The following is a 25,293-nucleotide window of genomic DNA, read 5'->3' as shown; positions in this document are numbered from 1 at the left end:
AAAAGGCAAAAGTCATAAAAGCAAAAAGAGAAAAAAAGCGAAGAAAATAAGGAAAAGCAAATGCGAGTCAAAGAAATAAGTGAAAATAAAAATGAAATAAACTACAGGCAAAAGCGTAAAAGGTGCAGCTTTCAGGGGGTGCGATGGGTGGTAAGAGGTGGGCGGCTCAAGTGGGTGGGCTAAGTAAAGCAACAATTATGCCTAAGAGGCAGACAGTCGTCAGCTTTAATAACACTTAAGTAAGAAACAGGCTGCACAAAGAGAGAGGGGCTTGCGCAATGAAAAGGCAGGAGCGGTGAAAAGTCGGTGACGGATTGTTGCTAATTTATATATATATATTTTTACAATTCCCGTCGTACACACAGCACATGTTGTGCACTCGAACTGTGTCCTTTGTGCGGCTGCCACATTTTTTTACTTTTCGCACTTTTTGAGGCGTGAAAAAATGGCAAGGGGCGAAAATAAACACTCGTTGGAGAAAATGAAACAATTGCGAAAAGTTCCTGTGGCTTGAAAAGCAAAGGAGAACTGGGGATTTAACTTCTATTTTGTGTTACTGCAGCTAACTAATGCAAATGAATGCTTCAACATTTTCAAGCATATTATATTAATTTATACTTAAAATGAAATATGAATATTGTTAGCAATAAAACATCACAAACTTCAATGGTTAGCTTAGCATAATTATTTTGTTTTATTTAAAAGAAAAGGTAATATTCCCAAAAAAAATTTTCTATTACTTAACATGGCTTCAGACACGTCGGGCTTAGTTTTTAAAAAATAAATTGTTTTTTATATAATATATTAATTGTAAAAAACAAGAAGGAAATTACGTATTAAAATTTTAATTTGTTTTTTTTTCAGGGCTGTGTATGCATCCGAACGTTACAATTATTATAAAATAATAGAAAAGTAAAGAATCGAGTAGTAATATGTAGGTAGCTACTATTTTAGATTTTATTGAAATTTATAAAATGGAACGTTTTGGTTTCTTATGTTGATTATAAATATTTTTCAATGGGTAAAAATCCAATGATGGCTTACCATTCATATATCGACTATAGAAACACGCCCCATTAGATCCCTCAATGCGAAACCTATCCGAAAAACCTCGCTAATCTTGTCTGCTCCAATGAGCTGGTGGTGTTGGCCTGCTCCGGGGCGTGTTCCTCCCATTCGAGATACTTGTTTTTCTTGCAGCGCGCCTTGGGGAAATTAGTTTTGTGCGGTTTTCCTTGCCCTGCCACGCCTCATTTCTATTAGGGATTTTACTACTTCCTACCGACACCCTCTCACATTCACACCGACACAGAGACGGGCAGCCATAAACTTCATTTCCGCTTCCTGCGTGTGTGCGTTTTTTACATTTACTTTTATTTTATGGAAATTTCTCACCATTTATTTGCCACAAGTGCGAAGCGGAAGTATTATACTTTGCTCGCTTTTTTCGGTTGGGGCTTTGGTTTTAATTTTTGTGCACTATTGCGTGGTTTGGCTTGATAAATTTATGATAAATTAACTGGCCCAGCGAGATTATGTGTTGATTTAACAAAGAGCTTAGTTAACTTTTACTGAAATTACTACGTAATTTAGAGTTTTATTAAATTTTATAATATCGGTAAAATATTTATTATTAATTATTTCAGTAACATAAAACTAACAAAATCAAAAAGTTTATTAATATGTAAGTCTATTATTTCATAATAACTCAATTAAAAAAACATTTTAGGTAATCCAGCAATTTTCCAATCTTAAACAAAATATTGTAGTCTGAATTGACAGAATAAATATTTTTACCACTTATTTAAATTCCCACATATTCTGACAGGGGCAAACGGAAACGGAAATATATTTTATTGCTAGCTCATTTTCAAAGCTTTTTTGGGACAGAGTTTATTATTAGACAAATATCCGCACACAAAAATAAGTGTGCAGTCGCCGTGGGATGCTCACTTCTTTTCGCATCTACTGCAGTCGCATAAAAAGAGGTCTGCGCGAGAAAGTTTGAAGAATTTTCTATGAAATATTTTGCAGTATTTGTTGCTGCAATTGGCTACCAACTGTCGCCAACGAACGAGGACGAGGACGAAAGGATAAAGCTGGTGCTGAAACTGAGGAAAATATTTGAAAACACGTAGCAAACATCAAACAAATTGCGGCGGAATCCTTTTAGCCAAGCTGCTTTTTAGTGGCAACGACGACGACAAACAGGAGCTTCTGCTGGCGCTTCCGGTTTGCTTTGCGTTATGACAGGACATCCGTTGCGCCACCTCTCTCTCTCTCGAAAAAATTAATTCAAGCGGCAAAAGTGGCGCGTTGTTAACTTTGGAGTTGCCCGTCGCCACCCAAATGCTCTCACCGCCACTTGACGTCCCGACGATTTTTATTTACCCAATCCCTCGAGTGCCACACGCAGCCCTTTATTTCCCTGCAAAGCCATTCAGCCAGCAATTCAGCAGTTGCCAAAAAATTTGTATCCTTTATATGCCGTAAAGCAGGCCTCATGCTGCGAGAGACAGACCTTGGATGTCTGTCGTCTGGATCCTGCCACATGTGTAATGTTTTGGCCCAGACCCGAGAGGTCAAGAACTGACTGAAAGTTCAATGTTTTACAGCCCCTTTTGAAGCTGAGCAATATTCTCAGAATATAATTAATTAAATAAGAGAATATTACATGAATTCATCCAAAGAAACATTCTTTTCATAACGTTTTAGATAAGTATTACCTTTAAATTCACTATCAGTTCCATTTTCATTCATTTAAATTGAACAAAGTAAGTATATTATTTTAATGCAAATATATCCCTACATTTATTAAAAAATTCCTCTAAATATATATAAAGAGTATACTCATTTTTAATTTTTTACTGAAAAGCTATTTAGCAAACACAGCCAAATTTAAAAAAATCGCCACAAGAAATGCCGTTCAGATCACAATAACGAAAGAATTCAGCTGAGACCAAAAAAAAGTTTCCACATAATGAAAACATAACCACACACGAATAGAATCATTTGCGTGAGACGCAAAAAAATGCATAGAGAATGAGGGAAACCCCACCGAAGGAAACTTGTGGCCCTGGTCAATATGTATGTTCCTGTGTGGGCGAGGTGAATTATCCTGGAATGAGCTTCAATGCCAACATCCCCTACATCCTTGCCAATAACTCCAACTGCCAGGCCAGGGGCAAAAAAGTAAAAAAAATTAAAATGTTTTATCTGCCGCTGAGCGTCATTTACATAAAACCGATTTCTGGCAAGGTCCTCGCATAACCAAAAAAAAACAAGAGGGAAAAACTTGAAATGGAAAACTAAAGCAAATGGAAAACTTGCAGGGAGGGATATGCTGGAAATTTTAAATTAACTTTCTGATGGCTGAGGCACTCAACTGAACAAGCACATATGACAAGCCGCTTACTCCTGCCTCCTGCGAACCCCTCCATCCTTTCACTGCGTCCTGTTGCCACTTAATTAAGGACATTGCTCCCTCGGCCCAAGGCATGCAAATGAAGAGCGTGGCTCGGCGTAAAAAAAATCATTTTCTATTAGCGAGCAAACAATTTTAACGCCGCAGTGTAATAAAATTTGCCTGGGAAGGGGTCGGGTGGTGAAATAGCGACAGCCCTCTCACTTATCAAGGCTGATAAAAAGCAATAACGGAAAAATACTTGCGCCACCCACAGAAGCTGCAGCTCGCACCCGGCAAGAGTAAGTAAAATCAGGCCAAAATGGGCAAGGCAAAGTGAATTTTTCGAGCACACTCACACACACTCACAGACATTCACCCCGCTTACACACAGAGAGCGTTTAGTATGGAAATTAAATTTGCATAAATAAACGTCGACATGGGAAAGCGACAACGACAGACCCGAGTAGTAGTAGGGAAAATCTCTCTAGCAGCCAGGACAATGACAGGACAACAGCCAAGGCTGCCGGCTGAGTAGTGCCAGATATGGGAGAAAACTGCTCTCCGAACCGAAGAAATCTCAAATATGTGTTCGAGTTGTGCATAAACAAAATTAAATACAAAGCAGCCAAAGGGGTTGATGGGCAACCGCAACAAAAGCAGCGAGAGTACGCACAATCAAAATAAATATCAACGAAATAAAGAAAAGTAAAATAGAGTTTTATGGGGAGCATAAAGAGAGAATAAAATAAAGCCAGGCCACAAAAATGCTTGTTCGAGGGGAAAACAATGTGCATTTGCAATTTGAATGCAAGACGAGTGCAAAAAGGATCAAATTCTCTTCTGGGGAGAATTTGTACGACTTGAACCATTCTCCTATGAGCTTTTCAGATTTCTGTGGCACCACCTCCTTTGTGGAAAAGTGTAAAGGCAATTTTGTTGTGCTTATTAATATCTATGGAAATGTAAAATAAATTTTTGAAATCGGACCATTCATTTCAAAGTTATGAGCAGATAATAAGTGCAAGCAGTGGCACTTTCATTAGCTGATAAACAGGTATCTGATAGCTGAGGTACTCAAATATTGAGTTATCTCTTGTTTTTATGTGGTAAATTTAAAAATTATTTTTTTTGCTTTATTGCATTGTTTTGATAAATATTAAATAATAATTTCACTGCCCTCTTAGAATCAACAAGTCAGTCATAAATATTCATGGCCGTAAAATGCGTATTTATAATCAGCCAGAAGAAGCCGACACGATTCGTTTGCCATTATGCAGAATGAATCAAGGGGAATAATTTTCTCCATTAATATGCCATAAACAAAAGGGTTTTTGTCCGCCCTGACAAGTCATGCACATGTGTTTCACCAGTTTCTCATTAGACCCAGTTTTCTGTGGCTCGCATTAAGCCGTTGTGCTTAGTTCATTACGAGAAACAAACAAGAGGCCAGAGGAGAACAAGGGAGCAGCAATATAGCGCTAATTTCACCCAGCTTAAAGTCTTCATTATTTACAATGTCGCCAAAAAATTGAGCCGACGCCAGCCACAAGGCCGCTGCAAACATTACTCAAGCTTAATGGGGAAAGTGGAAAGTTGGGTTTGCGGGGGGAGACAAGTTCGGCTCTCCTGCGGCGCACCTTGACATATTTTTATTTTGGACCTTCCGAGTGCGGGGGTGTGGGAACAATAAATAAACTAAGCCAGCGCCAAAGAAGCCACAGAATCTACACAAAAATCTGCAAACAAATGACAAACAGGAGCAGCAGCAAGAGACAACTAAACAACAAACCAAACAAAACCACTGGGCAAAAGGACGGAAAGGACCAAGACCACCACCGTGTCCTGTGCCTTGTGCTGAATTCCCGGAGAGAGAAAGTGTAAAACACAGAGGGGGCAGGATTTTTGGCAATTTCCACTAGCCAAAACATTGCCAGGAACAACTTTAACCATAATAAAGGTTGTTCCGAGAAGGCAATCCGAAATTATTTTGGCTGTTGGAATAAATGCTAAAAATATATTTTAATTCATAAAATATTTCTAAGCTTTTTATATGTATTTCCTAATTGAATATATGTGAAAAACTATAATTGGTTTAAAAATACTTTAAATGCTTAAAATTAATTACTTTAAATTAATAGCTTTCCTTACGCAGCCAGGGATGATTTATCCATAGATATGAATTAATGTGAATAATGGTTTCAACTCTGTTTAATAAGGAATTGTATATTTAATGCATTGTTAATTAATTACAGTTTATTCTTATTTTTATTTATTATTTTTTTTAAGTTTAATTAATTGAGATTCCATTAAAATGAGCTATCGTTTCATCAGCTTTAAAATCTGGCAAATATAGCGCTGAAATCGCTTTTCAGAATTTGAATAACCTCTTCCGTTTCGGGGGCGTCCAAATGATATTCATGTAAATGACTTTCGGTGGGCGGGGTCTCCCTGCCATCTGTAATTGCCCCTCCACTCCCGGTGTGTGTCTGTATTTGCAGTGAGCGTTTAGCAAATATAACAAACAACCTGCGCATATAGATACTCTGTAGGTGAATGCGTGTGAGTGAGGCATGCAAATAGAGCAACACAATTGCTTAGATTAGTGTCCACAGCCATGGCGCTGTTGTTGCTGCTCGACTTGCCAATAATTCGCCATGTGTGTGCTTACTTGGCCCGTGGGATTAGCCAAAAGTCTGGGACAGGTGTAATTTGAAGTGGCCCTGATTCGCATCGATTTGGCAGGAACAGCCAGCAGGCAGCCACTTACGTTTCGAATCCAATTTCGTAGACCGAAAGTCTCAAAACAACCTCATGCCTCATGTTTTATTCATCGCACAGAGCGCTTTGTACGGCTCCCTGAAAACCAAACATATCAAAGTTTTATGTGCATACAACACTCTTACTCTTGATACCGATTCATTATGAATTAAAACCGAAAGGCAAATTCTCCGAGTCATTTATGTGTTTAATTAATCATTCACATTGACTCCCAGCTCTCGATATTTTTTGTTCCACATTATTTTCCATTTTATTTTTTCAATTGTTTGCCTGCCAATTAGTGATGGGAAAAATAAAATTGTAAGCACTGCCGAGGCACTGGAAATTGTTTTCAGACATGCAAGATTAATTGCCAATTACCACGTTCTATGTTCAATAAGCTTAATGAGGTATAGCCAGCAATTAACTTTTTTTTTTTTTTAAATTGCAGGAAAATAGGTTATTGCTTTTTAATAACATAAGCTAAGATTCCTATGTTTCATCCTACAACCCCTTTGAGTACCAGGTAAAAAAGTGTGTATTTTGTCTTAGAATACTCAAAAATATCTATAAAATATAATGAAGATCCCTGCTCAATAAAAATAGTTTGTAGAACTATCGCAACCCTTTTCGGGATGATTTTTTATCACTTTGTTGAGCTTGCATTGTGTTTAACCATATTTTTTATTTACGTTGCTTCAACTCTTGAACATGGCATTTTCAACAAAGAAGCAGCATGCACCACTTCATATTAAAATCAAATATTCCCAACAATATCAAAAGTTGCCCAAGTTCAAGTGATGACTGTAAAACTACCATAATGTCAATCAAAATGTTGATGGGCCACATGTTGCCCTCTGCAGAATAAAAGGGGAAGCAGCTAACATGTCTGTAAAATTCTGGAGGATTTCTCCTCTTTTCGAGCGAATAACATTTCTGTGTGGGCGTGCCAACAGAAGGGGCACAAACATTTTTCGGCAGTCTGCTAGAAATCACTGCCCTAGAATCCACAAGGTTTTGGTTTTCATTTGGACCGACTGTTAAACATCCATTCTCTTCCCACAAATCTCTCTCGGCGGTGACATGTTAATTTCGGGGGAAACTTATTGCAACTTGAATGTCTGGCACCAGAGGGAGACTTTTTGGTTGAAACGAAGCTGGCTTCCCTTTGATTTACGCCGAGCATCAAGCTCTAATTTTAGGCAAGAGGCTAATTCTTGGAAAATTGGATTTGGACGACAGCAGTAGGGAAAGCGATTGAGCTTCCCCGAAAAAATTGATATTACCTTTTTAAAGTAACCTTAAAGCTGAAGGAAAGTTCAATAAATTTCAAATTATCAGACTGCAAAATAAGGTGCACAACATCATTTTAACCATACAATTTATTGCTTTTGGGTCTGGGTTTTTTCCTCAAATATTTGTCACACACTCACCAGTCGCCCCAAAAAGAGGGCCAAAAAAGTGTTTTATAAACCTTCAATTGCTGTCAATTTATTGACAACATGTCGCCGCAGCTTTCTCTCCACTCAAAACCTCCAGGCGGCCAAAAGGAATCGTTGGCGGAGCTGGGAGAAAAAAACAGGAGGCGAAGACAAAAGGGCTGTGACCGAAATTTGTTTGCCAGCCTTGGGCAGAAAATATGACGAAGACGATTTTGGCCTGCCTTTATACTTTTATATTTTTCCGCTCCTGCTCCTGTGCTGTCTTGTCGTTGTTTTTTGTGTTTGAACCTGTGTGAGAAATGTGAACAATTTACAATAGAAATTGCTGTGTGTGCATTTGGCTGACTCGTCGTATACGCAATCAACGCGCGATTGCTAAAAGCATCGGGAGCAACAACATCGCCAGCGGAATCTTTTGGTGCCAGGTGATATGGAGCTTTAAGAGACGAACATCGGTTTGAATAAAGTATAAACCGAACAGACCTATACTCTTAGAAAATTATCTGGTGTTCATAACGATGTACTGCTGAATTCTGAATTCTTACATAATTCCCAGAAAACTTTGCATAGCTTTTAAGTTCTTTCTTTTAAATGCTACATTACTTAACTTTCAAACAATTTTTAGATTGTTTTGAATACCATTTAAACTCTTTTCACAACCACTTGTATAAAAATTAAACAGAAAGAAAATATTTTATTAAAAACATTTGTGAAATATATTTACTAAATATGTTAGTTTATTTGTATTATTTTTTAAAAAGTTTTTAGCTAACTAATATAAATGAAGTATAAGTATTTTTGAATAGAATTACAAGGGAGTCAATTAAGATACTTCCAACCGCCTTTACATAGTCAGTGATATCACTCCTACACTTGAGGTAGATTTAGTTTGAATTTGGGTAACTTTTATTTACAATTTTATAGTTTTTTTCATGTTTTTTTTTTTTTATTTAATAAGGAATAAACAGGATAATCTTTTCTTCTTCGATATGGCTTGGCTTATATACTCTTTCGTAGAGCATATGAAAAAAGAGCAGAACAAATGTTATATTTTACATTTCAATTGTTTTTTATGATTGCGCCCAAACTGCACACGTACAGCGCTTGACAATTCTCGATGGTTGTCTCCTCAGTTGCGCCTGTATTTGTATTGGTTTCTGTTGTTGTTTTTGTTGTTGTTGTCACCGGGCTGTCAATTTGGATGCCGTGCGTGTAAATTGCACAACAGCTGCTCGATTGACAGACCCTGTCCATGTATTGGTTGCCTGGCACTTGTGTGCGTGTTATCAGCGTTTTTCTTGATTTTATGGGGCATTGCGCCGAAATTGAAAGTGAAAAATGCCTTTCAGGTGCTTAAGTGATGAAGTGCCAATTGCCTTTGCCTTTACCCCTGATTGCGCGTTTCAGTATTTTTCGCCTGTTTCCATATTGATTTCCTGTAAATTATTATTTTTCCCCCGTTTCCTGTTTGTTTCGTTGCCGAAAATTTGCGTGCATGCTACCCAAAAAAGTAGGCAACAAAATTTTATGGATTCTAGCATATGTGAGTTAGGCATGAAATGCATGTTAATTGTGCCTTAGTAATTGGATGGACGTGGGTGGCTCTGTATCCGGAAGTGTTTGGTGTTTAGTGTATGCCGATTTCGATTACAGAACAAAAATGAATTTCGAAATACATAAAATATTATCATATTAGGCATTTAAATAAAATATTTCATATGGATTAAAACGATACTAGAGTGATAGTATTGGATTACCTTAACCAAATTTAAGCAGTTTCAAGATGATTTTTACCAGGATATGCGTCAGTCTTTTTAGTAAACACTTTCATCGCCAACATAACTCACAAATATGTAAATTAAGCTGCAAGGACTAAACAAATGAAAAGAGCAATGGAATTATAGACATTATCCAGCCGGCAATCATAAGATATTGCAACCAGAGAGCAGAGGGCCAACTCCCAAATGTACAGTTACGTCTTCAGAGCCAACTACTAAATTAAGGAACCCGGCCATAAAGCAACGGCCCACAAAAGATGGAGAAACCGGCAAAGACACGAGAAAAATGGGTGGAAATATGGGGAATGCTGAGCGAAAAGCAGTGGCAACAAACAATTTTACAACTTTAGGCTCGCGCTTACATAAAAATAAATTTCTTATTTACATAAAGAAACTTTTAGGTTGCCAGCCAACAAACAACAAAATAAAAAAAAGTAACTGAAATCAAAATAAAAACCGCAAGAAAAAATTCCTCATCCCAGTGCTGAGGTGGCAACAAACATTAAGAGCAGCTACATTTGCATATTCCGTATATTTGGCTTTTGCCTTAATTTGTTTGCACATATAAGCACACTCCAACACACACAATCTCAACAAAGTCACTTTGCATGTTTAACAGCTCAGCAGATAAGAATCCAGCTGAACAGAACCTTAGCTGAATCTCAATTCAGGTCAAACAATAAGCTTAAGTAAACATTTAAATAAGATTAAATTTGCCTTGAATTATTTCATTATCTTCATAGACCCCTTGAGTTATAGGAGTTAAAATTGGGAAATTAATCGAAGATTATCTGATTAATGTTATAAAGTCCTTAAATACTAAAAATAATGATTTCCCATATAAAATGTTTGAAACTTAACATTTATTAGATAACAGTTTTTTTAATAATGTATAATTTTAAAAAATTGTTAAAAAATCAATAATAGAGAATCAAATTTAACACAAATTAAAAAGCTTTTAAATTTTGGTATTATCTTCATCGCTATAACTTTCCTATAAGTAAATACACAGAAATGTGGAAAATTTATGGGGAGGAAAATAGCATGGAGATCGGGGACTAACTGTTGGTGGTAACCAAGCATTAGGGCTAACGATGCATTGCGATGTCAGCGTGTGCGGGTGGGTATCTGTGTGAGCAGTTTGTATCTGTGTGAGCCGCTTTCCATGTTTGCTGATGCCTATTCCCAGTGCAGCATTTGGCCCAGTGCTGGTTGGTTGATTTGCTTACGCCGCCAGACGCAGTCAGAAGTATATTTAGACAGCGGCCGAGGGAGGAGCTTTTTTTCACAGTCATTTGGGCACATAACAATCTTTCTTTTTTTTGTTCGCAGAGCCTCTTCTTCCCTCGTAGTGCCCATAAATATTCCGGCATTGTTTTGCTTTATTATTTTTATTGTTATTGTTTCCCCCAACACTGTTTGGCTCTTCACAATTTATGTTGATTATTTTTATGGCGCGGTCGCTTGGTGGCCAGTCAGTCCGTCGTATCAAAAACAGGAAACTAAAGCCCGGCAATATGTCAATACATGGCATAGTCTGGCCTGTTGTTTGGTTTTTGTGTTTAACGTTTAACATGAGAAATGGCCACGCCCCCTGGCTTAACGCCTGTGTTGTAAATGAATGGCAATTTATAGCCATACATATTTAAAATCGGCAAACAAAGGAAAGTGCGATAACAACATGGTTGAAAAAGTTATGAAAAATGTTTAGAAAAAGCGAAAGTCACAGGAACTGGAAATATGTAAACAAAAGTATTGAAAGTCAAAACGTTTACCCCGGTTGGTTCTGTCAATCGGTTTGTATATACACATAAAATAACTTAATATCAATTTGATATTATGTGGTATCAATTCCGACTTGAAATGCGGCATTTCGATTTGATAAGCTTAAAATATCGAAAGTGTCTTTCTCCCTCCCACTCATGTAACATTAGGCGCTATCTCGCTCTATTTCGAATTGAGAGAATTTGATCTTATATTTAAGCCATATAGCTTCTTCCTTTCCTTTTAAGCAAGATAAAGAAATTTGAAACAATATGTTAATTAATATTAATTTTACCAGTATTGCATGGTAAAAACCATATGCATATAATACCAGAAATTTACCATGCGCATATAGATTTGAATACGGTTTGTTTTTTTTTCCTAAAATTAATTGAATCAATATTTGTTATAAAATAAGCAATTTTATATTTTTTACCATGTTTTATATACAATTTCTTAAGCTGTTTTTACATTAACAAAACAAAGTTAATCTGTTTTGAAATTCCTATGCAGACATATCACTTAGTTGCGAAACAAACTACATACTTCCGCATACATTACTTGGCTTAAACCTCTATATACAAGGCATAGACCCGATTTCACCGGGATGACACATTAACAGCCATCCGCATACAATTTTGAGGTTGAACCAGAGTTGCGAGAAACAGGGAATGTGGGCGATGGCATCATGGTTGGCTGGATACCAAGTTCTGTCTGAGCCAGGACTTTGCAAGTGGCTTAACCACCCCCTTAGCCCAACCACCCATCTTACTCCGCTCTTCTGGAGACCTCAAAACTCGTTGGTTCCTTGGCCCCGATTCCGATTCTTTGTGTTGGATTTGGGCTCCTGCTATTTTAGTAGCTGGCTATTAATATTTTACTTCTTCCTGCACGCTTTGTGTCCTCGATGTTTGTTTGTTTGTTTGCCTGGCTGACGCCCTTTTATTGTTGTTGCTGTCAGCGTTGTCATCGTCTTGGCTGCCATTAATACGCTTAACATGGGTAACATGATAAGCTAACAAGTGTGTTTGTCTAGGTTTTGACTTGATTTTGATGTGGTTTGCCTTCACTGCTCGCTGATGGCTCGCACCCACTTGAAAAGATTTTGGCCTTGACTTGGTTTCATCTCAAGCGGTTTTGTCAAGATTACCTTGATTTAGTTCCTCCTCCTTTGGCAGCGTGTGTGTGCAGAGGGAATCTGAAAGTGAAAAATTTTTTTTTTGCAGAACCATAAGGAGTTTATTAACCTAATGAATGTGTACTGACGTATGCAGAACTGAGAAAAGCCAGTAGTTAAATATACATAAATTATAATATAATATAATTTCTGAAAATTTGATTTGGAATCCCCTTTTTAGAATTTTAATATTTTATGTTTAAGAAACCCGAACAATTGCTTTTCTTTAACTAAATTATAATTCAAAAAATCAAAACTCCTTGTCACCATTTTTCTGTTTGTGCCATATAATCAAAACTTAATTTAATTAAATTGGGCTGCTACTCCTTTCTGCAGTATTTCGCCATGTCAGTGGACGAAATTAATTGCAGTTCATTATAACCATTACAAATCTACAGACCGCACATGGAAAATCAATTAAAAGCAGCGTCAGATAACAAAACATTTGCACGGCCACCGCAAATCGTTTCCGCAGAAATATAACACAAAAACATTAGGAAATTCGTCCACCAAACACCAAAACAGCAGCCCGACAAACCAATGTGGGAATCCAACGCAGATCGTGTCAATATTGGGAAGTTTTGTGGGCCATCAAGTGGTTCGAATAGGAAATACTTTAAATTTTAATTCGAAAACGTGTGTAAGGAACCTCAGAACGTGTAGTATTACGTAAATAAATAAATATATATATATCCTATATATTAAACAAATTAACATTTGATTTATCAAAAATACTCTTTTATACCTATGCTAGCTAGTAATAAAATATAAATTTCCCAGTGTCTTGTCTACATGCTGCATTTGCACTTGTTTGACTTTTGGGGTTGGTAATACACTATTATAAGTATACGTAAGTACATTCGAATAATCCGATCGTATGCAGGTAAACTCGTTCCGAGTAGGGATAGAGATTATCCCCAGTCGCAGACACATGGCAAACAAACGGGGAGCACACACAGCAGCCAAAATGAACAAAAAGCGCAAACAAAGAACGGGACAAATTTGCATTTGATGCGCGTTTTCCCCGCCCACAAAAACACCCAGAGATACAGGATGTTCAGACCTTGGTGGGGCGGAAAAACCAAATAAAATCCCTCAACAATATACATAAAATATCGACTGCAGCATGCGGACTACACGTGCATCTGGAGTGCATAAAAATTGCATTCAACAAAAATGTAACTGGCAACAAGGAAAGTGTTTTTAAACTTTAAAAAGTCACAGGACTAACATGAAATTTATATTTCAACGAGGAAAAGCTAGAAAAATATTTAAAAAAGAAATATTAAAAGAACAAAGGTGGTGTATGTAATTGTTTTTAAAAAATTCATTAAAATAGATCCATTGAAAATATTAATTTTAGGGAGAGAGGGAGACATACATTCCAAATTCGAACTGGAAAAATTGATACCACATAATATCAAATTAATCATCGTTTCATATCAAAATTTTTTGGGTGCATGTGATTTTTGAAAAAATAAATGTTTTAATTAAAATTATTTTAATGAAGGTACTTAAATGTAATATAAAATTGAATACAATTTAAAATAAAACTTTCTTTCCCATTTTGTTATATAAATATACTGTATTGTCAATAACTCTAATGCCTCTAGTTAAATTTCTGTGGCTTCTGAATTAATCTGAGACTAACTGAATTTGGCAGCTCGGTTCAGATTAATTTTCCTCCACCTCGGGGAAATACATGCCAAACATTCAACTCGTGATAGGGACTGCGAATGATTTCAGCATCTGGGGCTGATCCGACTGGCTGCAAGCGGCATTCGTCAGCAGATGCAAGGACACCTGAGACTGACACACTTTCACTTTAAGCCAGTTGTAAAAGCGAGAAATTCGCAGGATTAAGAGCCGTAATCCAACGCCTCCGCCTGCTGGGATCCAGTTCCGATGCGATGTTGCGCCCTTGCAGCCATAACCACCAATCCAACAACCCGGCAGAGCAGTCCACTTGTGCATCGGAGCGTTTTGCCAGCGACTTAACAACATTTTGCATTCTGCCCACTGTCATCAGGCGTTGTTGCCTCGCCTCGCCACCCCCCTGAAGTTTCCCACAGCCCCACCTTAATTTTCCCACCCACTCCTCACAGGTTTTCCCCCCAACCCGCTGCAACTGCCAGTGCAACGGCTGTCGTTGTTTCCGTTTCCATCGCTGGGGAGGAACATTTTGCGTAATCTTGTTAGATAATTACCGTGTAGGGACCGTGCGGTTTCCCTATCCGTGTGAGCCACCCCCTGCACGTGTATGTGTGCGTAGGCCAGGTTGGTAGGCCATTTCGATTGCCCAGTCCGCTTTGCTGCCAATCGGCTTCAGATGTCCAGCTACCGACCCAGTTTTTGGGTTCAACTTTCAATGTCTCTAACGGGAGGAACAGATTTGCATGGCTATTCTGGGTTTTCTTGGATAATCAAGTTCCTTTTGAGATTTAAAATTTAATTAAAGTCGAACCAATGCAACTGGTCTATGAATCTTGCTTTTATTTGAACTATATCACCTTACAGTAAATCAATATATAAAGTTTCACAACAAGTAAGTTTTAATTTTGTGAAAAAATTTTTCAAATATTTTAGCCTAATGCCTTGCCAACAATTAAAACGGCATTTAAACAAGTTGAGAACAACGCAAACGCAAATGCATTTCAATAAAATCAATTTATTATCTGAAATACCGGAAATTATTTCCCTGCCGGATATCCTTGGCCAAAACAATTCGCTATCAGTACGAAGCTCTTACGCACGTTTAATAAGAATCATGCAAAAAAACAGCAATTTTGGTTGCCGTTAGTTTTCAATATAAATTCAAATTTTATGAAATCACTAAAACCAATTAGGAGCCATTGCAATGGCCAAAGCCAATAATCACAAATTTAATGCAACGATTCCACTAACGCCTAATTTATTTATTAAGCCAACTATGTAGGCTGTTTTTGCACAGCGAAGCCAAAGTTCACATGTTTAAAAAAGAGGGTAAAAATAGTTTTGCATGCATTTATTTATGCGCCATAAGCAAAGTAATATAAAAGTGATAGTGGCAGACTGGGAAATTGACGACTTTATGATTGAATTGCATTCATGCTTGATCAATTGGAAAACAATTATCACAATTATGAAAAAATGGCAACCGAAGTATTCAGGCGAGGGTCCTGCACTTAATTTGTTTACTGTTTTTTTCTCACAAAAATTATATCCTTTTTTTGCCTTGGGCTCATTTTGCACTTTTACTTTTCGCACTGGCAATTTACATAATACAAATTGCAATTATCTTTAATGCGCTTAAGTTGGGTGGTCAATTTAAATGTTCTAATTGATTTTTCGGCTATACGGAATTCAACGCATTTATAATACAACTACAAAAATAATTTAAAATACTTTACTAGGCTTACCTAAATAATTACACTACTTATGCATCCCAGGAACGAGCTTCAGCCATATATATGCAACAAGCAACGCCAAAATATAAATAGAAGCAGAAAAAAACTAACATTTTAAATTTAATTTCGATGACTTTTATAGCTTAGTCAACCAGGATTGTCTTTTTACAGAAAATATACTTTCCTTTACAAGTTGTAAATTACAACTCTACAAATTAACTTAACTTTGGCTACTTATTTCGATTTCTTGTAATTATTTCTTTATAAATATTTTTAGTTAAACAAGTTTTTAAAGCATCCCAGAAGTTTGCTCTGCGAGTGTTCATTTTATTTGCAATTTCAGCTAGTCAGATGAAATTTCTTATTTGCTTACATTTACAATTTTAATAGTTTTTCAATTTTTCATCGAGTTTGTATGACTTTTCCCGCTCGCTGTTCCGTGCCCCGTCCCCAGTCGAACTTTTTGATGAACAACAAGCAGGAAGCGCCGGCAGGGAGATGGATGCCGCCAGCCGGGCCGCATAAATATTTTAGATTTTCCACGCTTTTCCAGACTTTGTTGCTGTCACAGGGGTTCTGTTCGGGAGTTCGGGGCTCGGAAAGGGGTTGGACCAGTGGCAGCTGCACTTTTGCAAGGCCTATTCATGCAACTGGCAACTGGCTCTGGATTGTTAGCCGTTCTGGCAGTGTCGCTTCTGCCTAGTTGGCCAAACTTGGCAGCCGGCAACTGCAATGTTGACGCTGATGTTGCAACAGCACTGCGGTGGCCAAAATGGGGGGATCCTGCCTGGATAAGGGTCCTGTACAAAATATCCGAGCCGCAGCCTGCTGCACGGAAAAAAAAATAAACCAGGGACATTAATTATTTTTTGTTCGGATGCACCATGGTCATAGCATCTTAAAAATGTATCTAAGCTCTATTTTCCAATTCCATTTCAATTGTTGATAAATAATAAACTGTTGTTTAGGGTTGTTTAGGCACCTGTAGATGTTTTGTGGCTACTATCGATATTATCGATACTATCGGAAATTAAATAAAATAAAAAAAAAATTACCAACATTAAGAAAAATTATGAAAAAAAAATAATTGAAAATGTATGCTTCTATCATAAAACTTAGGGGGATACAAATGATCTAAATTTTACTGCAATTAAAGAGATAAAAATTCAACACTTAAAATACCGTCGAGTTCTACATTATACAGCTATCTATAATTTTGTTTGCTATAAATATTTGTAAATATTTTAAAATCATAAATCAATTAAAGTATTATCGCTTTTAAATGAAAAGTGTACAAAATTATTGTTGATATTTTTAATCAGCCCTTTAAATAAAAGGTCTCATTTTCCACTGTATTCTTCCTTGCCCATAACGTATTTTATAAATTGTTATTGCTGTTGCTTCTGGTCCCTTCTGCCACATGATTGGGGCCTTTGGTAATAATTTGTTGCCTGCACCAAAAGTGCTTGTTAAATATTTTAATTAAGAGGAAGCACAGGTCAAAGCCATCCTGCAGGATGCTCAGAATGCGGTGGATCATCTTCAAGTGCCATGCAGGTCTTGAGGTCTAGAGACCAAAGGAGATTGAGAGGCAATGTGGCAGACTAATGACACATCGTGCTCAGGCGTTGATGGGCAAATAATATTATATGAAAATGAAAGTCAAGAGGTCAGATGCAAAAAATTAATTTAAAGTGGGTGCTTGGCAGAATTTGTTGCAAATATTCTTGTAGCCCTTGCTTTAAACTCGTTAGGAATTTTCTTGAGAGCCTCTTAAAAATATATTGTGCTCACTAAAAACATCTACATTTTTTTTTAATTCTAAATCATGTAGTATTTTTTTTCCCAGATTTTTAACTTGGCAGAAACTTTGAAATTAATTTTTAGGCATTGTATTAAACATAATTTTGTGCACTTTCGCCAACTTTAATCAAGAAACTTTTTAACATTTTAGAAAATGTTATTTTAATTAATCAAATTTCTCTGATATTTTTTAGCCAAACGATTAAATCTAAAACTAAAGTTTATTCGAAAAGTTGGCCAAAAACTGCGCAAAGTTCAAGTTGAGTCGAAAATTGCATAAACTCATTTGTATAATGCACACGCTCTGCCATCCAATCCTCAGAACCCCCATCCCCCTCCTTCCACAGTTTTTCCCGATTTTCCTCTGTCTTTTGTGTGTGTGAGTGTCCCGCTCATCTGCATATGCAGCGATGGAAGCGCTGAAAACTATGACTCGAAAATGTGACCTGCTGGATGCGTAGTCGGGAAAATGGGAAAATTTGCAAAAGGGTGGAGGCTAGGATGGGGTAGGGTCGAAAGGGGCATGGCCTGGCCTTGGGCGACATTTAGCACTCGCCACGTAACGTGGCCGCCACGCCCACCCACTTGGCCACCCTTCTCTTGCCAAACTTAGCCAGGAACATGGCGGAGCTTAGCTGTGACACATTTTACACATAATTTTCAACACCTAAATCCGCAAGTTAGTGCCAACCATCAGATTTTGCACACGTTAACGCAAACATAAAGCTTAGGATTTTGGATTTTCGACTGTGCAGGAACAGGAGCTAAAAAGGTTGCCCAGCTGGACCGACCAACCGGTTTTGTGCATTTTAAAGCGACCAAGGCAAACCAGCCACGAATAAAAAATGGTCCATGAAATGCAGAAGTTTCTGTGCATGCGGAAACAAAGGAAAAGAGAGTGAATATTCAGCGCAGATTGGCCATATAGCTGGAGAATATACCGTCTTCTTGTCCGAAAGTTTCGAGCAGACATGACGAGCAGTTGAGAAAGTCAAAGGAGCTCATAAAAGGACAAAAGGTAAGTTTGGATGAAAATTGAGTTTAAGTGGGAATTATTTATTTAAATTAAAATATGATGATTTAAATGTTAAGAGATAAAAAACTAAAAATGTTAAACATTAAGATTTGAAACCGAAACCAGCCTCTGTACCATTTAATAGCCTCCATTATTTATAATTTAGCTCCCATTTATCCAGCTGCAGTGCCAACAATTGTAAAATAATGCTTAATAAATTTAGAAATTTTCATGTAACCCATTACACATTTACACAGAAGAACAGAGCTACGAGGCATATTATGATTTATCAACATGGGAACAGGGCCCTGCAAATGTTGAACACATCTGGGCTATATGATTTACATATCAAGCCGACCGTCAACTCGAATGTTGTTTCTCTTGTTGCTCCCGAAGTTGTTGACCGTCCATCACGTGACGTTGCCTGTTTGTTTTAAGCAAAAGTTTACATTGCCCGGGCGCAGGAAAGGAGAACCTCCTGCAACTTGAAGTGGAAATTAATAAAAACAAAATATGTTTCCAGGCAGCTGGACACAAAAACACAAAAAATATTAAGGAAAATTAATATGCAACTTTGTGATGTATGTTGTGTGTAGCATATGTTGCATGTTAATGCAAATGTGTGAGGGTATTGTATGTTGGTCCAGGATGTTTCCATAAAACTATATTTATACTGAACTATATTATAAGGAAAAATAGCTATGTACTTCAAAATAAATTCCAAATTCTGTGATTTATAAAAAATATTTTCTGTAAATTGAATTTAGCTAATCAAGGTCAGTTTATGTCTCTGCATAATTAGTCAATAAGAAGAGTTCCCAAGCCAAAACAAATTTGGGCAATCAATTGCCGCCCCCAAAAGGCCAAAAATCATGAAATATCAGAGCACTTTTTCCACCAGTTTATGCACAAAAACAACTTGAAATACTGCCTCCAACCTCCCAACTCAACCTCAACCCGTGACCTCGGATAAAATCGGTCCGCTTGGCCTGGGTTGGCATAAAGATAAAATGCCCCCGAGGAATCGGGCAACAGTTTGTAAAAGTTTTCAATAAGCTTCTGGTATATCGAAGCAGTTTGTGGATGCGCAGCGGAAATGCATAAACATTTATAAGAATTTCCTTTGAAAGCATGTTGAACATAATTTCATGCCGAGGGAACCGAAGGCAACTGGAATAAAGGAGGGTGTCAGGGGAAATGTGACAAGAGAAATCAATTGAAGTTACTTGTAAATGAGTTTCAACTTTTCCGGGACAAGTTTCTTTAATTTGCTTAATGAAGAAATCCAAGGGAAGTTCGCTTATCAACTTTTGAGAAATGTAAACGTAACCTTGGATATAAATATTTGCCTAGACAGCTGAATTTGAATTCGCATAAAATAAGTATTGAGCTCGGTTGATTAAAAAAACCAAAAAGCATTTAAAAATATATTTTGATATACATAAACTATAGGACTGGAGGAAATCAATTCGTTCTTTCTTAATATCAGAAATAAATTTAATAGATCATTTTGATATTTTACATTATCTTATTTAATTTTAATAATGCTAAAATAAAAAAGTTAATTTTCATCTGTAGTTCACCACTCATTCTTAATTCGTTCTATACTTTTTTTCAAACTTTAAAAGTGTTTGAATAATACGGAGCCATTAATTCGTTTGCATTTATTCAGCCATCAAGTGAGTGCCGCTCTGTGGCCCAGAATAAACATGCAAACGAATGCTCATCCCTGGAGGATTTCCCGTGCCTAATGTCACCATAACTCAATGGGAACCTATTGAATCACAGCAAATTAACATGCATATATCTGGGCGATGCGATGCGATGTGATGGGGGAGCTCGTGCCGAGCCCACAAGGACACATGTCGCCCCATGGCGAATCCCCCGCCCATCCTGTGAAACAGAACAGGACTCTTGTGCCGTTCGGCATACGAAATAAGCACAAACAAATTCGATAACAAATGGTTTGGAATCGAGGCAACAACGATGCAAGGGATATATATAATATATTTATAAAGAAAGAGCCGGGGCAAAAAGCGAAGGACGCTGGTGAATTTAGGAACAAATGACATATTGTCAGGAACAGAAAAAAAGACGGAATGAGAAAAAGAGAGAGAGAGAGACAACATATGGTTAGTCCGATGTGACTTTCTGTTCGTTTGTGTTTGTTTTTGTTTAACGTAAATATAAAATTTATTATCCAGCGGAGCGCATAAATTAGCCAAACAAGAAATCAGAAGCAGACGCAAATTGAGTCCAAAAACCCTCCTTTCCACTGAGCTCGACTTGATGATGATAACAAATGAAATCAAATGAGTGGAAGTAGGATATGGGAATCATATAGTAAATAAGAAGGGGGCACCAGAGATCAGAGCAAGCATCATCAATTGTGGAGAGTCCACAATTTGAATTAATGAACTATCACGTGCGGCTCTCAATTTACGAAGCGCTGAAACAATTAAGCTGTCTTTCTAGAAGTTCAAGAAATATTTTAGCAAATTGAAGTTTAAAAAAAATTACTATACCTTTTACCAATTGAAAAAAATAAAGATATTTAATTGTGTTACTTAAAACAAGAGAGAACGCTATAGTCGGGTGCCCCGACTATCAGATACCCGTTACTCAGCTAAAGGGAGTGCGAAGGAGATGGAGAAAAACTTTGATCCGCCGTAACTTTTTAACGAATGGTCCGATTTAAAAAATTTCGATAGGTATTGATAAACACAATAACACTGCATTTTTACTTTTCCAAAATATTGAAATTTTTAAAATCGTATATAAGCGATTGTGGGCGTTAGAGGGGGCGTGGCACCCTTTTGAAACAAACTTGCGCTGCGTAGGAACTCCTAGAATCTGCATGCAAAATGTCAATCTTCTAGCTTTTATAGTTTCCGAGATCTCAGCGTTTATACAGACAGACAGACAGACAGACAGACGGACAGACAGACGGACAGACGGACAGACGGACATGGCTAGATCGACTCGGCTAGTGACCCTGATCAAGAATATATATACTTTATGGGGTCGGAAAAGCTTCCTTCTACCTGTTACATACTTTTGCACGAATCTAATATACCCTTTTACTCTACAAGTAACGGGTATAAAAAGCCTGGCGCCCAAATCATTACAGATTTTGTAAAACTGTAGATGTAATTTTGTCGTGTTTACTTATAACTATCGAAATGTAGAACAACATTTTAAAATAGAACCATTTATTAAAAAGTTATGAGCAAATAATGGAAGGGACTCGACTGCAGCATTGTTTTTATAATACTATTGTTCACTTGCTTTAAATCAGGGACCAAAAATAACTATTATATTATATACATATTAAATTTCGGATCTAAATTGGCCTCCGGGGCATTTCATTAAATTGGGTTCACACTTAACCATAAACAGGCTAATTAGTTGTCTTGCGCTTGACGCACACAAGTGTTAATTTTCCCAAAACAAAACACACACTCACATTCGGTTAATTAACACATTTTCGCAGTTTTCACAGTTCTTGCCGCTTTTCCGAGCGTCTTTTCTGTTTCTAGCAGCAAAAAGGGCCAGAAAAGGGGCAAAGAGCATGCAAAACCTGGGGGCAACGTGGCTTTCGATGTGTTCCGACCATAACTTTTGCGGCCCAAAGTCGCTGCCAAGGCTAAGGACCTCCGTGTATGCAAAGTCCCTTGGAAAAAACATAGCTGCAAATTCCCCAGTAAAATCCATGGCAACATGACCAGCAGGCAGCAGGCAGCGGTAACGAAAAGTTTTTGGACAAACCGGGCCGAAAACTTTCAAGATTCACAACTGCAACACTTGCAGTGTGTTGAAAGTGCACGCACACTCGCCTAATCCCGCACACAGATACCCAAATACCACACACGCACACCCAAACCCATTGTGCACATCCTGCATATCCTGCCTGTTTACCAAATGAGTTTTGTGCTAGTTTGTTTAATGCCTTGGGCCGCAGAATTTATGATGACAGGCGGGGGAGCCAGCGAGGAACGAGGGGATAGACTCCTATCTATCCGGAGAGTTTCTTGGTGTAATGGACAGATAACTGTTGCCTAATTGTTCTGACATTCATATGAAGCGAGGGTGCAGTCATAAAAGTTTCGTTCCATTTAATTCGTTCTCGATTCATGTACTTTTATTTTACTGTGAGGTTTGTGTCCTATTTTCTATGGCTGAATGCATTGGAAAACTTAATTACAAGTTGACCTTTAGTGTGGAAATAAAATGAAAGTTTAAATAAAAATGTTTGGAGTTCCAAACTCAAAATTACTTTACTTAAAAACAAGAGAGAGTGCTGTAGTCGAGTGCCTCGACTATCAAATACCCCTTACTGAGCTATATAAGTGTAAGAGAGATGGAGATATGTATGCAAGCAGCAAGCAGCGCCATCTAGCGGAAAATTCATTATTTGCTCATATATACAAGTTGGTAGGTATTATTATTCTCTCGAATACAATATACGAAACAATATACTCCACGAATAACGGGTATAAGTAGGTCTCACACTTAAGTAATGAAATAATACTTTTTGGCCAAAAGTTTGACAAGAATTCCTTTCAGTTCAACAATTATTTAATTGTATATCAATTTGCTTGCATTTATTTTCGGATTAAAGCAAGCACTGTTATTAATTTTTGCATTCCAAATTAAATGCGACACGTTCTCTGAACAATTGTTATTTGAGATTACAATTAAATTTTGATTGCCAAAAGCAAAATGTGTTAGTTTATGGAGCTTTTATTAAGGCTCTTATTTGGAATGCGGTTGGCCGTAGGTGGTTGCACCTGTTGCCCGGACAAAGGTGCTACCGAATTATGTTGGTCAGTGGCGAAAATATTTCAGCACACGCGGGGCGTAAATTCCATTTCATTTAGCTGTTAATTCAATTTTATTTGTCACATTCTGCATGTGCCAGACCAGGCATAAAGGATTTTTGGGGGGGACGCATTTGGGGGAGATACAATTATTGAATGCCGCACGTAAATTAACCCAGAAACGTTTTCGTGCATGAAATGCCAAAAATTTAACTAAAATTATGCACCTTTATGCGCGAGAAGGAGGCGGAAAATACGAGACAGAGGCGAAAAAGCCACCGAAATGAGCGGCCTTTTGAATGGGAATTTCCAACTCCCCGGCTGGAATGCATAAAACGCTGATTGCAGCGTGCCTCACCCCCGTTTCCCCCCTTTTTTCCCCCTTTTTCCAGCGAACGTGACTGAGTTTACACGCAAATAAATACAAAACTCGGTGGGGGCATCCAGAAAAAAGGGCTCTGTGGGGTTAAGCAGCTAAGCAAAAGAAGTGCAAGTGCTGGAATACAAATATGAAATGCGGCTGCCGAAACAAAAATGCAATTTATTTGCCAGCCCCATGAAAAAAATAACTTTTATCACGTGCCTGAAGTGCAAAAGGAGAGAGAGAGTGGGACCAACACCAGCGGCCGCCAGGTGGCGCTAGTCAGCGAGCGGCAAAACGGAACCGGAAATGCCGCCGCTGACAGCAAAGCCTGTTTAAAAACGAAGGAAAGACACAGCTGCCATCGCGTTATCTGCATTTTGTTGACTCTACATCCTTTTTGCCGCTTCCCTTCCTCCTCATCGCGGCATTATGCATGAAATATTCTCTATGTTTCGTTGTTTTTGCTGCTCCTGAACTCAACGGCCAAGGTGAGATAACTCGGGATTACCCGGAAAGAAATGGTAGAGAATGTTTCATAGTGCAGGAGAAGAGTGTAGATTTTCGAAGCCAAAGTTTTCATATTGAAACGGACGAATCGAAGGAGAAGTTTGCCATAAAGCATTAAACTTGGGCCAAATTCCCATGGCAACTTTGAAGTTTATGAAACATCTATATAATACATATTTTCTTTTAAACCTAGTAACAACACTAAGAAACATTTTTAATTGGAAAATTTGTTGTTTTTTTATGGATTAAATTCAAAGAAAATAAAAATCCACGAAAGAAGCTTAAACATTTTTGATCATAGTAAAATTTGTTGCCATACGAAGTGAGTAAATTATAATTTAGAACATGGAAGTTGTGGCATATAAAAAAAAAAGAAACTATCCAAAGCCGAAACTATTTCGAATAAATGCTTATGCCTTCACTTCTTCCGTCTCACTTAATTCCCATAACAGTTTTGTTTTAAAATAGTCTTAAAATCAGAGAAAACCCCTCAAAGGAGCAGCCAATAAAAGAAGAAAGTGGCCATTCAAAGGCATTGGAGTGAATGGCATAGCTCCTTTTTGCTGCCATTTAAATGGGATCCCGGGTCATTAGGTGCCATCGAAGAGGAGCCAACGTCAAAGACGAAACCCAATCCTTTGACGGCGGCCAAAGTCAAAAGTCCGGCATTAGTGCAAGCTGATTAATCACATTTGAAGGGCTTACATTTATGGCAGATGTGTGTTCGTACCAGGAAAGGGGCGGAAAACACATGCAAATGTCACATTAGCCTTATACTTTAATTAATTTCTAATCCCAGCTCATTGAAGGCGACTGCAATTAGATGACGATGACGATGCCGTTGCTCGTAGGCTGGCAAGGATTACAAGGATATAACCATTTGGCCCCAACATTTGTCAAACACCACCCCAGCCAAAGGATATCAATTTGTGCATGTGAGTGTGAAGTACGGAATTGGCCGCCCATCAACTACAAATTAGACATTTGAAATTTAATCTTCATTGCGAGTTTTGGGGCATTTCGATTTCGAAGAGGGGAAGGGGGCACATAATTAAGCTGCAACTTTGTGGGGAT

At 37.7% G+C, this 25,293-nt stretch overlaps 1 long non-coding RNA gene across 2 annotated transcripts in view; it reads left to right on the top strand.

Annotated features, from left to right (window-relative positions):
* Nucleotides 1–25,293, top strand: part of LOC138912017 (uncharacterized) — a 118,135-nt gene that overhangs the window by 91,519 nt on the left and 1,323 nt on the right. The window contains exon 3 of one of the 2 annotated variants that reach the window (XR_011417650.1): nucleotides 25,019–25,154. The exons of the other annotated variant lie outside the window; for it this stretch is intronic. This is a non-coding gene — a long non-coding RNA (uncharacterized lncRNA). The remainder of the gene's footprint in view (nucleotides 1–25,018; nucleotides 25,155–25,293) is intronic. 2 annotated transcript variants of the gene reach the window in all.

This window comes from Drosophila takahashii, chromosome 2L (assembly GCF_030179915.1).
Source record: "Drosophila takahashii strain IR98-3 E-12201 chromosome 2L, DtakHiC1v2, whole genome shotgun sequence".
Classification (NCBI taxonomy): Eukaryota; Metazoa; Arthropoda; class Insecta; order Diptera; family Drosophilidae; genus Drosophila; species Drosophila takahashii.
The sequence above is the reverse complement of the archived record's forward strand: the minus strand, read 5'-3'. Positions and strand labels throughout refer to the sequence as shown.